The sequence below is a fragment of the Neolamprologus brichardi genome, chromosome 12 (genome assembly GCF_056152115.1).
Source record: "Neolamprologus brichardi isolate AB-2024 chromosome 12, ASM5615211v1, whole genome shotgun sequence".
NCBI lineage: Eukaryota > Metazoa > Chordata > Actinopteri > Cichliformes > Cichlidae > Neolamprologus > Neolamprologus brichardi.
Genome location: NC_142115.1, coordinates 16,353,397 through 16,365,696, shown reverse-complemented (window position 1 = coordinate 16,365,696; position 12,300 = coordinate 16,353,397). Strand labels below are relative to the sequence as shown.

Here is a 12,300-nt window from a genome sequence, read left to right as displayed (position 1 = left end):
TAAACCCGATTTTAGCTCTGCTCCAAACAGGCTGTTTCACTGTCTGTAGTTCTAATTCCAGCAGAAGTGCTGCTGGCCACGGTCCGTTCAGCTTCACGTCTGTGAGTGACAGAGCGCAGCAGCAGCACGTTCAGATGACCACAGAGGAAACAGACCTGAATGAAAGATTCTCTCGCTTCCAACGTATTGTGTAAATATAGTCAAAACCACAGCACAGCTGTTGTTTTTAACTTTAGTGAGTGGTGACTTGGCAAACAGGATTCAAATCAGGATTTAGAATAAAAGAGCAGCAGCTTGGAAAATGGCAGTAGGTGAGAGCTAGTTAACAGCTGTTTTAATGGGCATGGTTCAGCCACTGTTTTTTACTTGTTCGGCTGTCTGACAGAAGAGAGACATCAACATGTAACACAAACTGGTTTTATTGGGCGCTTGGCTGTATAATATACAGAAACTGTCAGGACACAGCTGCTTGGGTTAGCATACATGAATCTAGCCGAAACAACAATGGTGGGGCTGTTCTTTTAGAATTTAACTGTGCAACTTGGACAAGTCTTTTTCTCCACTTTAACATGACACCCATCTGTAAATCTGAATTCAGAGGTGCTTTTCAATTTAGCGAGAAAGAAAAGAAACAAGAGGTTGATGTTATTGTGTAGGACAGACATGGTGGAGACACTTTGTTATGTTAGAAAAACATAACAATGCAAAACGGCAGTGTGCATGTAGGTTGGAAAAAAAGGTACTTTGGCTTAAAGACAGATTTATTATTGTTTTAATCTTTAAAAACCTTTCACATGCATAAATGACAGAAAAGGCTGGGTTTGGTGGCACAATTCAAAACACCCAGGTTTCACCCAGGAGTGACCTTTTACCCTTATTTTAGACTTTCATGCACATTTTTGCTTAAAAAAACAAAACAATTTTTCAATTTTATCACCTTCACTGTCCCTTCACTTTTGCTTTTGCATCATTGGGTCAAAATTATCAGCAAATATGGCATGTTAGCATGCTTTCCTCTCTGCGACAGTAATTTGGAAACTACAGGCACAGGAAACGTAGCATTCTGTGTATCAGACAGGTTTTTAATCAACAGATTTACCAGTTAAGCCTGATTGCTCAAATAATTTCACTTGGAGTCCAAAGGGAGATTCTGTTAAATAGCAACAATGCCACATTTTCCAAAATTCAGTAACTATCCTTAATCAAATGTTTTCAAATGTCAAAAAGCAGAAAAACATGTTGTAATAAAACATCATCGGAAGATCCCACAAATCTGAACACAGAGTATTCCTATTGTTTAGACCAGAAATCCATAAATATAAAATAATATTAGGGAGATTAAAAAAAAAAAGAGTGTAGAGAAAATAATCATACTGGTGATTTTCAAACAAATGTAATGTTAAACTTCTAATCAGCATTAATGAGTAACTGAAATGATTTCTTTATGTAAATCGATATGTGTAAAAAGTTAAATGCTGTCTTTGGTCGGAGGCACAGTGTGGCGGCAGAACAGGGCAGGGAACCACACGAGGGCCTCAGGCAGCCGTGCCCCAAACCACAACAAAGCAGTCTGACTATCATCAAAACCAAATCTGAAATCTGAACTCCACCACGACTCCCACTCGCTTAAATTACACACAGGGACACAGACAGCAACCCACGCTTACATACACAAATGCACATCTAGACATAAATAGATATAAACAAGTTGTAACAAAAATGGTCTCCAAATTTAGACAAGTGCCTTTGATCATGCTCGCAAATACTGTCATTAAAATGAAACGGGATTGTTACAGACGTTTTTCACACGTTCAACTAGATTTTTGGTCACGCAGAAAAAAAAAGACCTCCCAGACCACCAAATCAGCCGCTGTACACCAACATTTAACACAAAAAGTCACAAAAGGGGAAGGTTTTTTTTGTTTTACATAAAGACACAATAAAAATATTTTGTGATTGCACGCAGTGAGGGAAAAAAAATGCTCTGATCAAAGTAAGAACAGGCGCACAGAAACAGAAAATCTGACTCAACAGACTGGAATATCACAAGACTTCAATTACTTGGCAGTGTTAGGGTAGTTTAAGGCAGACGCTGCTCAACATGATGAGAGCCGTGCGTGATGAGCTGTGAAACCAGACATTTCATAAGGAAACCCCCTCCAGAGGTCAGTTCTCAGTTACAGAGCATGAAAAACCTGCGGCGACAGCCACAGAATCATAACTCAGGCGCAGAGATGGTGTAATGACATTGTAAATCGCAACAACAGCCTAGCTTGTTATTAGGTGTATCGGCTTGAAGTGTGATACACTTAATAAGAAATCTGTCCAAATGATGGAGCTTCTACTTTAAGGTTAGGCAAGGGGATGTTGAAGATGAAAAGTCAGACATCCGGCTGCAAATCACGCAACAGGCATTCTTCTTTCATTGGAAATCCCATACTGTAATGGATGCCTTCACCCGAACCCATGGGTTAGCATACAAGATCTGGGCGAGGAGGCTGCCTAAGTCAGGGTAGTAGGCCGGGGAGTGTTTTAAGTGCTTAGTTGGAGGGCTGATCTTATTTCTCAGTATCACCCATTTTACTGATAGCTGTGAAAGAAAAACAGACTCTAATACAGACGACTATAGAGACAGTTCAGCAGTTCAGCGGCAGTTTGGCTGCTCCCCAGGATCATTGCTGACTTTCAGGAACGCTAGCTCAGCTGGTCACAGGAGACTGCAGCATCTCATCACTCTGAAGGACCAGGCATCTCAGTGAAAGAGGAACTCTCTCGTTAGGAAATTCATCTCAATTGATTTCTTGCCTCAGGGGTGCAGGCTGTGCAATATACAAGGACATGTGTGTGGCTCAGGGAGGATGTGTACACCATGGCAATTCATTTATGTTGTTTTTTTTTTTTTTAAATGTGAATGATTTTCTAAAATTAGTATTCATGACCGTAACATGAATATAAAGTGAACATTTAAAATTGTGAAGGGAAGGAGAAAGATGTGGCTCAGCAGCTGTGCAACGTGAAATGGAACAATGGCTCCCCCTGCAGATTGAGCAGCTGCAACAGCAAGATGTGCCACTGAGGGAAACACCGTTTAACAGTGCAAGTTACAGAGTACTTCACAGAGAAATAATGGTTACACACAGCCTGAAGTGAAAAAGCTTTGATGTCTGTGTGGTGCACTTAAAAGCCTCTAATCTGGGGAAGTAAAAAAAACCAAAACAAGAACAACAAAAAAAAAAAAAGGGAAAAGGATGTAAAAAAGCTCCTGTTTGTTTGCAACTAAAACCAGACGTGACAAAGATGACTTTCACAGACACGAGAAGTTCATAAAAGAAAAAGAAGTAAAGAGAACAATGTTTCCAAATATAAACAGTAAGATTTTAAAAACAAAAGGTTGAAAATCTGTAGTTTTATTAGGCATGAGGTCATGCCCGCTGGACTATAAAACTTATTTTTATCACTGATTAATGCCAAGGCACTGTTTGTTTGTGGGTAAAATCCAAAGCAAGAGCCACTAATTGAAACATCTGCACAAACAATACAAGACTAAACACCTGCAGAGGAGACATTCAGGAAACTACAAATCAAACAAACACTGCATCTTTATGCTAGGTTTAATACTTTTGCCAGCTTGGAACGAGGAGGGAGAGGACCTAATGTGGCATTTTAATCAAAAAGGCATGGAAAGGCAGCATTACCTTGTACAAACTGAAGGTCTTCGTTGTTTATAAATCCTCCCCTCGATTCAGAATATTCAAAAAATAATCTTCAGCACTGGAATTAACTTCTTGATAAAAATGTTTCTTTTATATTCACATGACACCGTGCAAACTATTTATCTTGCAGCCACTAGCATTTCTTAGGTTTTCTGACTGGCTGGCTCATTGTACTTGGGGGAATTATGTAGAGAGGGTTGAGTTTGGACACAGGCACAGAAAGATAATAATGCATAATGTGCCCTTTATGTAAAACCAACAACATGTTGGGTTTAATTTTTTTTATACACATCGGTGATTTTGTACTGCGTTTTTTCTTCAGTTAGTGAAGCATTCATTTAACATATCTAACTTCAGCAAATACACTGTTTAGAAGCACATCCGATCTCAATGGGGAAAACAATCATGCCGGATAGCTATACTGATATGAACTGGGTTATGTTTTAAGAAGAAAAGGATGTCACATAATTTGAGGGAAAGGTTCATTCAACTCACGGAATTTAAAGACATGCCGGAAATCTAAGTAGAAAAATATGCTGGACATGATGCTTTCTCCACAGCTTCTCCACGCCCTTTCACATTTGCTACATATGCTCAGGATAAATCTGCTCTCATCTGTGAAAAGCACAGGAGGTCGGAGATGGACCTGCCAATTATGGTATTCTATGGCAAATGCCAATCGAGCTCCACGGTGCCAGGCATTGAGCACAGAGAAAGTCCTCAGGCCACCCACATGAAGTATGTTTGTCTGGTCAGAGACATTCATACCAGTAGCCTGCTGAAGGTTATTTTGTAGCTCTGGCTGGTCCTTCTGGCACAAAGGAGCAGACACCAGTCACGCCGATGGGTTAAAGACCTTCTACGGCCCTGTCCAGTTCTCCTAGAACAACTGCCGTCTCTCCTGGAATCTCCTCCATGCTCTTAGATTGTGCTGGGAGACACAGCAAACCGTCTGGCAATGACAAATGTTGATGTTCTGTCCTAGAGGATTGTGTGCAACCTCTGTAGGGTCCAGGTATCACCTTATGCTACAAGTAGCGACACTGACACTCGTCAAATGAAAAGATGAGGTAAGAACAAATGGCAGTAATCTTGACCTGTAAAACAATTCCTGCTTTGGGGATTGCCCTATTGTTGTTCTACTTCACCTAACTGCAATAACACCAAAGCAGCTGAAACTGATTAACAACCCCCTCTGCTACTTAACTGACCAGATCAATATCCATGAACTGACTGTTTTTTTGAGCATTGTAGTAGAATCTTCCATAAGAATTCTTCAAACTCTAAGTGCCTTCTTCAAATTACCCTTTTGTTCAAACAATGCCTCCAATTGATTTTCTTAAATTAACTATGAAACATAAAACAGCACATCATAGCATCTGTGAAGCTGTAATTAGCAGAAAAGTTCATTTTTCTGGCTAGACAATTAATCACAAGATTGATTGATTGCAGTGTATTTCAGTGTGACGTACAAGAAAAGTCCAACAAAACCGCGAACACTACTATAAAGGTGTATCAGATGGCTGCATGCTGTGAAATACCTTTAAGGCAGTTTTTGACAGATTTTTCCTTTGTGCTGTTATGACATTTTGAAGCCCTGATTGGCCATCCTATTTTACTGCTGTCAAACGATGCAAACTGGCATTCGATCTGCTCTACCTAATATCTTTTTGGCAATATGATTGACACTACAAGTGCTTTTTCATATCGAAATGCGGCTCACATTTGATGGTATAGTCACAAAGGTATTCAGAGTATCATTCATATCTGACGGCATGCATAATTAAACATCAAAAATCCGCATGAGTGAACACCTACAATGATCGCTTTCGTTCCTTGAGGTAGGCAATAACGAAAAAAACACAGGGACAGACCACAGAAAATAAGTGCTGAGACATCAGCAAAAAACCCAACCTTACTACAATATGTGACAGTGCACCGTCTGCCACTGGGCCCAGTAAACACACACATTAAGACGCAGGCATGCTGGCAGGGACTTGTAGACTGTGCAGCATGCTGGGAAAGCAGACATGCATAGTACAACCATCTGCTCTCATAAAGTCAAACACCTGCTTGGCATCAACAAAACAGAGAACATCGCTGGCGCTTGTGCCCCCTTTGCCCTCTCCTCTCCACGGTAGCATTCAGAGAACTCGCCATTAGGCTGCGCTGCAACAAATTTAAGATGCGGCTGTGAATTCAGAACCAACGCCGCACTAAATTATTTGGTACAAAGAGCAACACAATACCTACATCTGAAACATCCACAGTTTATCGGTTATTACATGCTGTTCACTGTAGGGTGCAGTCGGTCATTTAATTGAACACATCACTTTGTATCTCAGTGAGATTACACAAAATGAAAACAATAGCCTGGATCAGTGCAGGAACGGGCATGCACAACACACCCGCTTGCCCCTCTGAACATTTCTCAGTACTGATTCCTTTCACTGTGCGTTCCCCTGTATAAAAGAGAGGCCCAGACTCTATCTATTTCATATTAATGTTAGGTGGTTATAAGCCTCTTTGTGCAGAAAAAGAAATGAAAGACAAGACCAGAACAGAAAGAGCTGTAGAAAAAGGTGTAGCACAGTGGGCTGACATAGACATGCCCCATATCCTTCAGCCTTACTGAATGTGTGGAATTGAAGGTTAATGACTTGTCCCTGGTGAAGTTACAGGCTAAAGTTAGAATATGAAATGTTGCAATGAACCCACACAGCGTGCAAAGCGAGTTTTTCTTTCCCTCACTGTTGCCCTCTTTGGCTTCTAGGGCCATACAAGATGTAGGAAACCTCAAACCTCGGGGGTTTTGTAATTTCATAAACCCAAATTCCAAGCGCGACATACAAACGCCAACATCTACAAAGATTTCTATTTCAAGCACAGCATGTTTGTCAGAGAATGGCATTTTTCTTCATGGAGACAAAGCCGCTCATGTTTCTAAGCCCTCAGTAATAAAAGGGGCTGACGACAAGTGCCTCGGACTGTAAATGATACCGCACGTTGGAATTTGGGTGTGCATGTGTGCCTTTTTGTCAATGTTTAACAAAGCTGTACTCAGTGGGGGTCTTGTGTTAGAAGGAAGAAGATACTTCTAACATAAGACAGTCAAATGATGTTGTGTAGTGTGTTTGAGCTTGGCTGAACAGGTTGGGTGAATAATAAAACTTTTTTTTCTTTTAATTTAAAAAACAGAGACTAAAGGAACATAAACCAAATCGTCTGTGGCTGTCCAGAAGTAAAGAATCTGGATCAGTAAAGTGGGTTAGCCCTGAAGTATGTGTCAAAATGAACCCATTTCCCTGTTTCATCAGGGGATCTGAGCCCGAAAGCAGTGGAGTGGCCCACATAATATGGCTCTTGGGAGAAAGAAGGTGTTAGGAATGATAGAATTAGAAGAACAAGGACTGGCAAACGGATACAGAACAAAGGGTTTACCTGCTCTACATTCCATTAAATTTACCATTTCTGTCATACAATCCAGAGGAAATCACACAGCGCTGTTCTACTACCTTATTCAGAGCCTATTCTAGTTCATTTCATATTTCTTTAATGCCATGTCGCAGCCATTCATACTGTATACGTGAGCTTAGTTCACAACAACGGATGAACACAAATCCTTCCATTGTAACATTACCCTCTTTCCCAATATTACAGGAGGATGGAGACAAGAAGGGACTTGTATGGCAACAGGTCTGGGTTACTCTGACTCAAAAGCTTTATCCACCTCACTAACTGAGGTAGTAACTGAGTGAGACAGCTCTGATGATGCATGGAGGAAGTTTCCCATCTGGGAGAGTGGGAAAGTATCCAGTGATTAAGCCTCCAATACTTAGCTCTCTGTCTGTCTGTTAACCGAATCACTGCCAGTGACAGCCTTACACAGGACAGCGTATGCTGGGTGAACAAAGGAGAATATGCAATGGACCTTACTCAGAGAGACACTGGTGCTTAGTCACTGTCTGTATGTGTGTGTCTGTGTATGCGTATGAGGCAGGGGACGACCGAATGATCACATGAGTGACTAACAGCAAGTTTAAAACATAAGCTTTCATTCATAATACTTGTTGGTACGGTAGGCAGGGACTTCACAATGCACAGACATGTGTGAACTAGATACTGGCTGTAAGTGTGACTCACTTCCTCTATGTGCCTATATGTATATTTTACACGCCTGTTCTGCTATCGGTCTTGTCGCCTTGTTCACAACAAAGCCCTTTAAAGTGCAAAAGTGCATATCAGTGTTTGGGTGGGGTTTACTTGCAACATAAGAAGCAGCAGACCCTCAGCTGTTAAACTGCACCCTGACACCAGCTGCCAAATAGAGACACTAACCACACAGCAAGATCAGAACACTTATGTCCTTACACAAAGGCAGCCTAACTTTCCATTAACAGCAGCAAGAAGCTGGAAGTAGATCACTGAACTAGAATACTGTAAAGCCACAATAGAGGGTAAGAAAGTAGTGCGCTAACACTGATTGCCTAAAAATGAAAAGTCCCCACAATAACCCTGAAATGTAGTTTTATCTTTTACCATCATGAGACTAACCATCTCTGCAACCCAAGCATTAAAAGTTTTATCCACCCAATGGGCCTTATAGATAAGATAAGGCTGTGAGGAAAGTGCTGCCAGCACACAAGGACATTCTGTATCTCTGAGTCTAATGATGTGTGCATGTGTGTGGGTCACAGAAACCCCCAAAAACAGCTGTACTGTACATTTTGTTTTATATGTAACACAATATTTTTCCCCTTGGCAAATGTAAAGACTCACAGCAATGATGAAATTCAAACAACTGAGTCAGTGTTGCAATGGCAATTTAGTTTATATTATACTGTCAATACAAGAGCTTAAGGGCTTTTGTAGACACACCTAGACTACGAGGTGACTGTCAGCTGTTTCTTTGAATAGCTCACTCACTGAGTAAATGAATAAATTAGACTCAAATCACTATTAAGACATTAAGAATTGTTGATGTGAGTTTTCGTGCCAAACAACAGATCGTTGTGTTAAATAATAAACCTCAGCATAACCTTGCCTTGCTGCATGAAAATAATAGAAATTGGCGCGTGGGTTGAGTTCAACAGTGAAAGAAGTTAGAATCTATTTAATACTTTATTTGAAGAATAAAGCTTTTATCCTCACTATCACCAAACACATTAGGCAAACAGTCCAGCCATTATCACGGGGAACAATGGCAGGCCATTGGTTGAATTTTACCCAAGGCTCGACGAAACCGAGATCAAACAATTTTAATTTGCTGCGTGGGAAAAGTCCTCCGCAATGACGTAGCCATTAAAAAAAAGAAAAGAAAAGTTAAACATTTACTGGTTAAAACATCAAACCCAGAAAGTCTCCCAGCAGACAGCTCCAGTGGCGAAGCTTTGTTTAAGAAGAGAGGTTTCACAATGGCTAAACTTTTCCCTGGCATCTCTCCTGTACCCCTGCAGTGTTAAAAATGCGAGAAAGCCCTGAGGGTACACACGTGAAACACACACGCGCATGCACGCACACACACACACGCGCGCACATATCTCTATGTAGGGCAGTCTTCAAGCAGTTATTCAAGAATTCAGGAAAGCGGAGTGCATCCAGTCTTCAGAAAGCTCAGGCCTCTGAGTCCCTTCCCAGGCATTTCACGCCCCAGAACAGTGTTTAGTTTTTGGCTACAGTGCAGCGCAATAAGCCAATTGTTTTTTTGTTTTGTTTTGGTACACAGGCCTGCCTTGAATGTGAGACTTTCAGCATTCCTTCAAAGTGAGTCTTCACTCAACGGGTGCACAGCTTGGGGTGCTTTGTCTTTGTTGGCAAAAAGTGTTTTTCCCGACAACATCTACACGACCTCTCTCCCTTCGTGTGTGCTCTCAGGCAGATGTATGCTTACATAAAGAGGTCACAGTTTTCTGCCAGGCCACATGAAACACCAGAAGCGGCACTTGGAGGCCGCTGCCTCTGTGAACTATAAAACACACGTTTAAACATCTGGAGAAAACATACTGGTTTGTAACTCCAAAGTAGATCAAATATTACCAAGGTGCAACAGTTTCGACTGATAGAAGGTCATAAATGAGAAAAAACTAAACAAAACAAATAAACCTTTCTCTAGCTGACTCACGTGTTCTTTTTATGGTGGCCAAATGATAAGCAAAGACAGTATCCAAACTTTCACTAAAGCCACAACTATGTTCACTTTGGATACTTCCTTTAGAGAGCCTGCGGCTACACAGGGTGGAGGAGAGCATGACACCAAAGCCAACCACAACCCAAAACTGTTAAAGCTTTTTCCCAACAGAAATGGCACACTCCCAGACCTTGCCATACACTGTTGCAGGCTGGGAAAAGAGTGTGGGTGGATGGGCGCGCCATCGCGTATACCTAACCACTTCCTGGCCCTTTATAGCTGGTATTAGCCACAGCGCTGTGGACCAGTGTGGTCCATCCTTGAATTACTGCACGACGGCAGAGCAATGAAATAGTGGACATTCCACCACCACCTCCATAATAACTGCACTATCCCGATCTCCCACCGCATGCCTGGCTGGCTTCAGCTGAAAGAACAGAGTTGGTGAGGATGGAGACAGTGTGTGTGTTTGTGTTTTTGTGTGTGTATAGACTGTGTACAGATACACTGGTGGCCTTGTGGATCAGAGTGAGAAAGCAGATGTGCTCTTCGCTCCCACTGAGCAGGCAGGCAAAGGATTGACGAGACGGCTGCAGTGTGGACATCTGTACAAATCACTTGTTCGCTTTCTCACTCTTCCAGCTTGTGGCCATATCACCCTGTCAATTTGTGATACAAAAAACAGCAGAATGCCTCGGCTCTATGCCGCAGAAGACGCAGAGAGAGAACACTGCAAGACAGCCAGCCAGGACCTTTATGTTTCGATAATGTAGAGACACTCTAATTACATTCAAGCAGCATAAAAAAAAAGCTTGCCGTGGATGTAATATATCTAAATGTCGAGCAGAGCCTGGCAATATTTTAAACATTTGAATATTTTATTTGCATAACTGATTGCACTACTTAAACAATTTATGGAAATCGCCAACGTCTGCCACTGGAGTTTTTTTAACGCCATTTAAAGGATAAAAAATATGCAATGCAAATTCATAATTGCACTCCTGTATATCTGATGCAATATAAGGGCCTGGATTTGATAAATGGTGTGTGCGTTTCATTTGTTGATAACATGTCATTGACTTGGAAAAATTCGACACAGGCCACCTTCGCACGCACACATTTACATAAGAGAATCAAGGGCTGGCACATTCGCACAAACGTGATACTCCCTGGCACTGTGAAAACAGGGTGCTTTCACAGCGCTTCATTGAAATGCTGCAGATTGGCTCCACGGTGGCACAGAGAGAGCCCCGTAACACAGGGAGCCAGAGGAAGGTCCCAAGTTCCTGAAAGAGGATCATTAGCATTGACAACAAAGGCAGAGACACAAATTACTCTTGTATGAGAACCAGTGGAAAGCAGATTACAGAGTTAAGGAAGTGATCATTGTTGTCGTTGTGAAAAGAAAGGAAGTCTTTACCCTGATAAATAACTAATACAGAGACCCGGGGGAAGTAATGAGAATTAGAGGTGGAATATTTATGAAGCTAGCTTTGAGGTTGGTGTTGCTAGTCATTTCTTATCAGTACTTCAACTGTTTTTGGTTTAATTTCCCAAAAGAATAGACAAAACAGTACAAAAATAGGTAAACACTAACCTTCACTAAAGCCCACTGGCCAAATTAATGATTACTATGTAATAAGGTTAATAACTCCTGCTCTGCACACTAAAAAGACTGTGCTATTTCCTCATCTCTCTTATAACAGTGCCTTTGAGAATGTTTGTTTATGCAATTTGTAAGCTCCTTTTTTTATTTAATGTCTGATCTTCAGCTCGCACCACCTGATAGAAACCAGACAAGACATGAGATCATCGCCTCCTGTCTGTGAAGCTGTACAGACTTAACCACATTAACACCGCTGCACATCTAGTGAGTGTAACTGGCCTGTGCGGGCCTGTGTGCCAGATATAATATATACAGGCTCCTCAGATGCCGGATCCGAGTAAATCTGACTGCGGATCAATACGATGGAGTGTGCCTCACCTCCCAGGGGTTAGTAGTGTTTTCTTGTGACATGAATTATAAACAACAGGTGAACATACAGTTGCCTGACAATGTTTATGCCTGCACACGGTTATAAAGCAAGTGAGATTCAGGGATGTAAGAGAGAGCAAATCAATACCCTGCCTTGATCGTTTGCTATATTGCACCATTAACATTCCTTATGTATCCTCTTACATCTGGGCCTCCCCCTCTCTTTGCTCACACACACTGTTTCACACGTACACATCCCTCTGTCTTACTCCTGTCTGACAAAACAAAATCCCAATCATCAGCTTCCAGAACTGCAGATACATCTCATATGTGAGCGTACTTTTAATTTAACAGATGCAAAAACAACAAGAATGTGCTTTTGACTAAAAGCAGTTTAAAATTAACATGCAATCTAATGAGGGCTCACGGGCAAGTGTGAATGTATGGAAGGGAGTGCAAAGAGAGGTGCACAGAGGCAAGACTTC

The 12,300-nt window shown here is 41.5% G+C and overlaps 1 protein-coding gene across 2 annotated transcripts in view; it reads right to left on the bottom strand.

The window, feature by feature from the left end:
• The window catches only part of rtkna (rhotekin a), a 55,130-nt gene that overhangs the window by 41,585 nt on the left and 1,245 nt on the right, over positions 1-12,300 (bottom strand). The window lies entirely within an intron of this gene.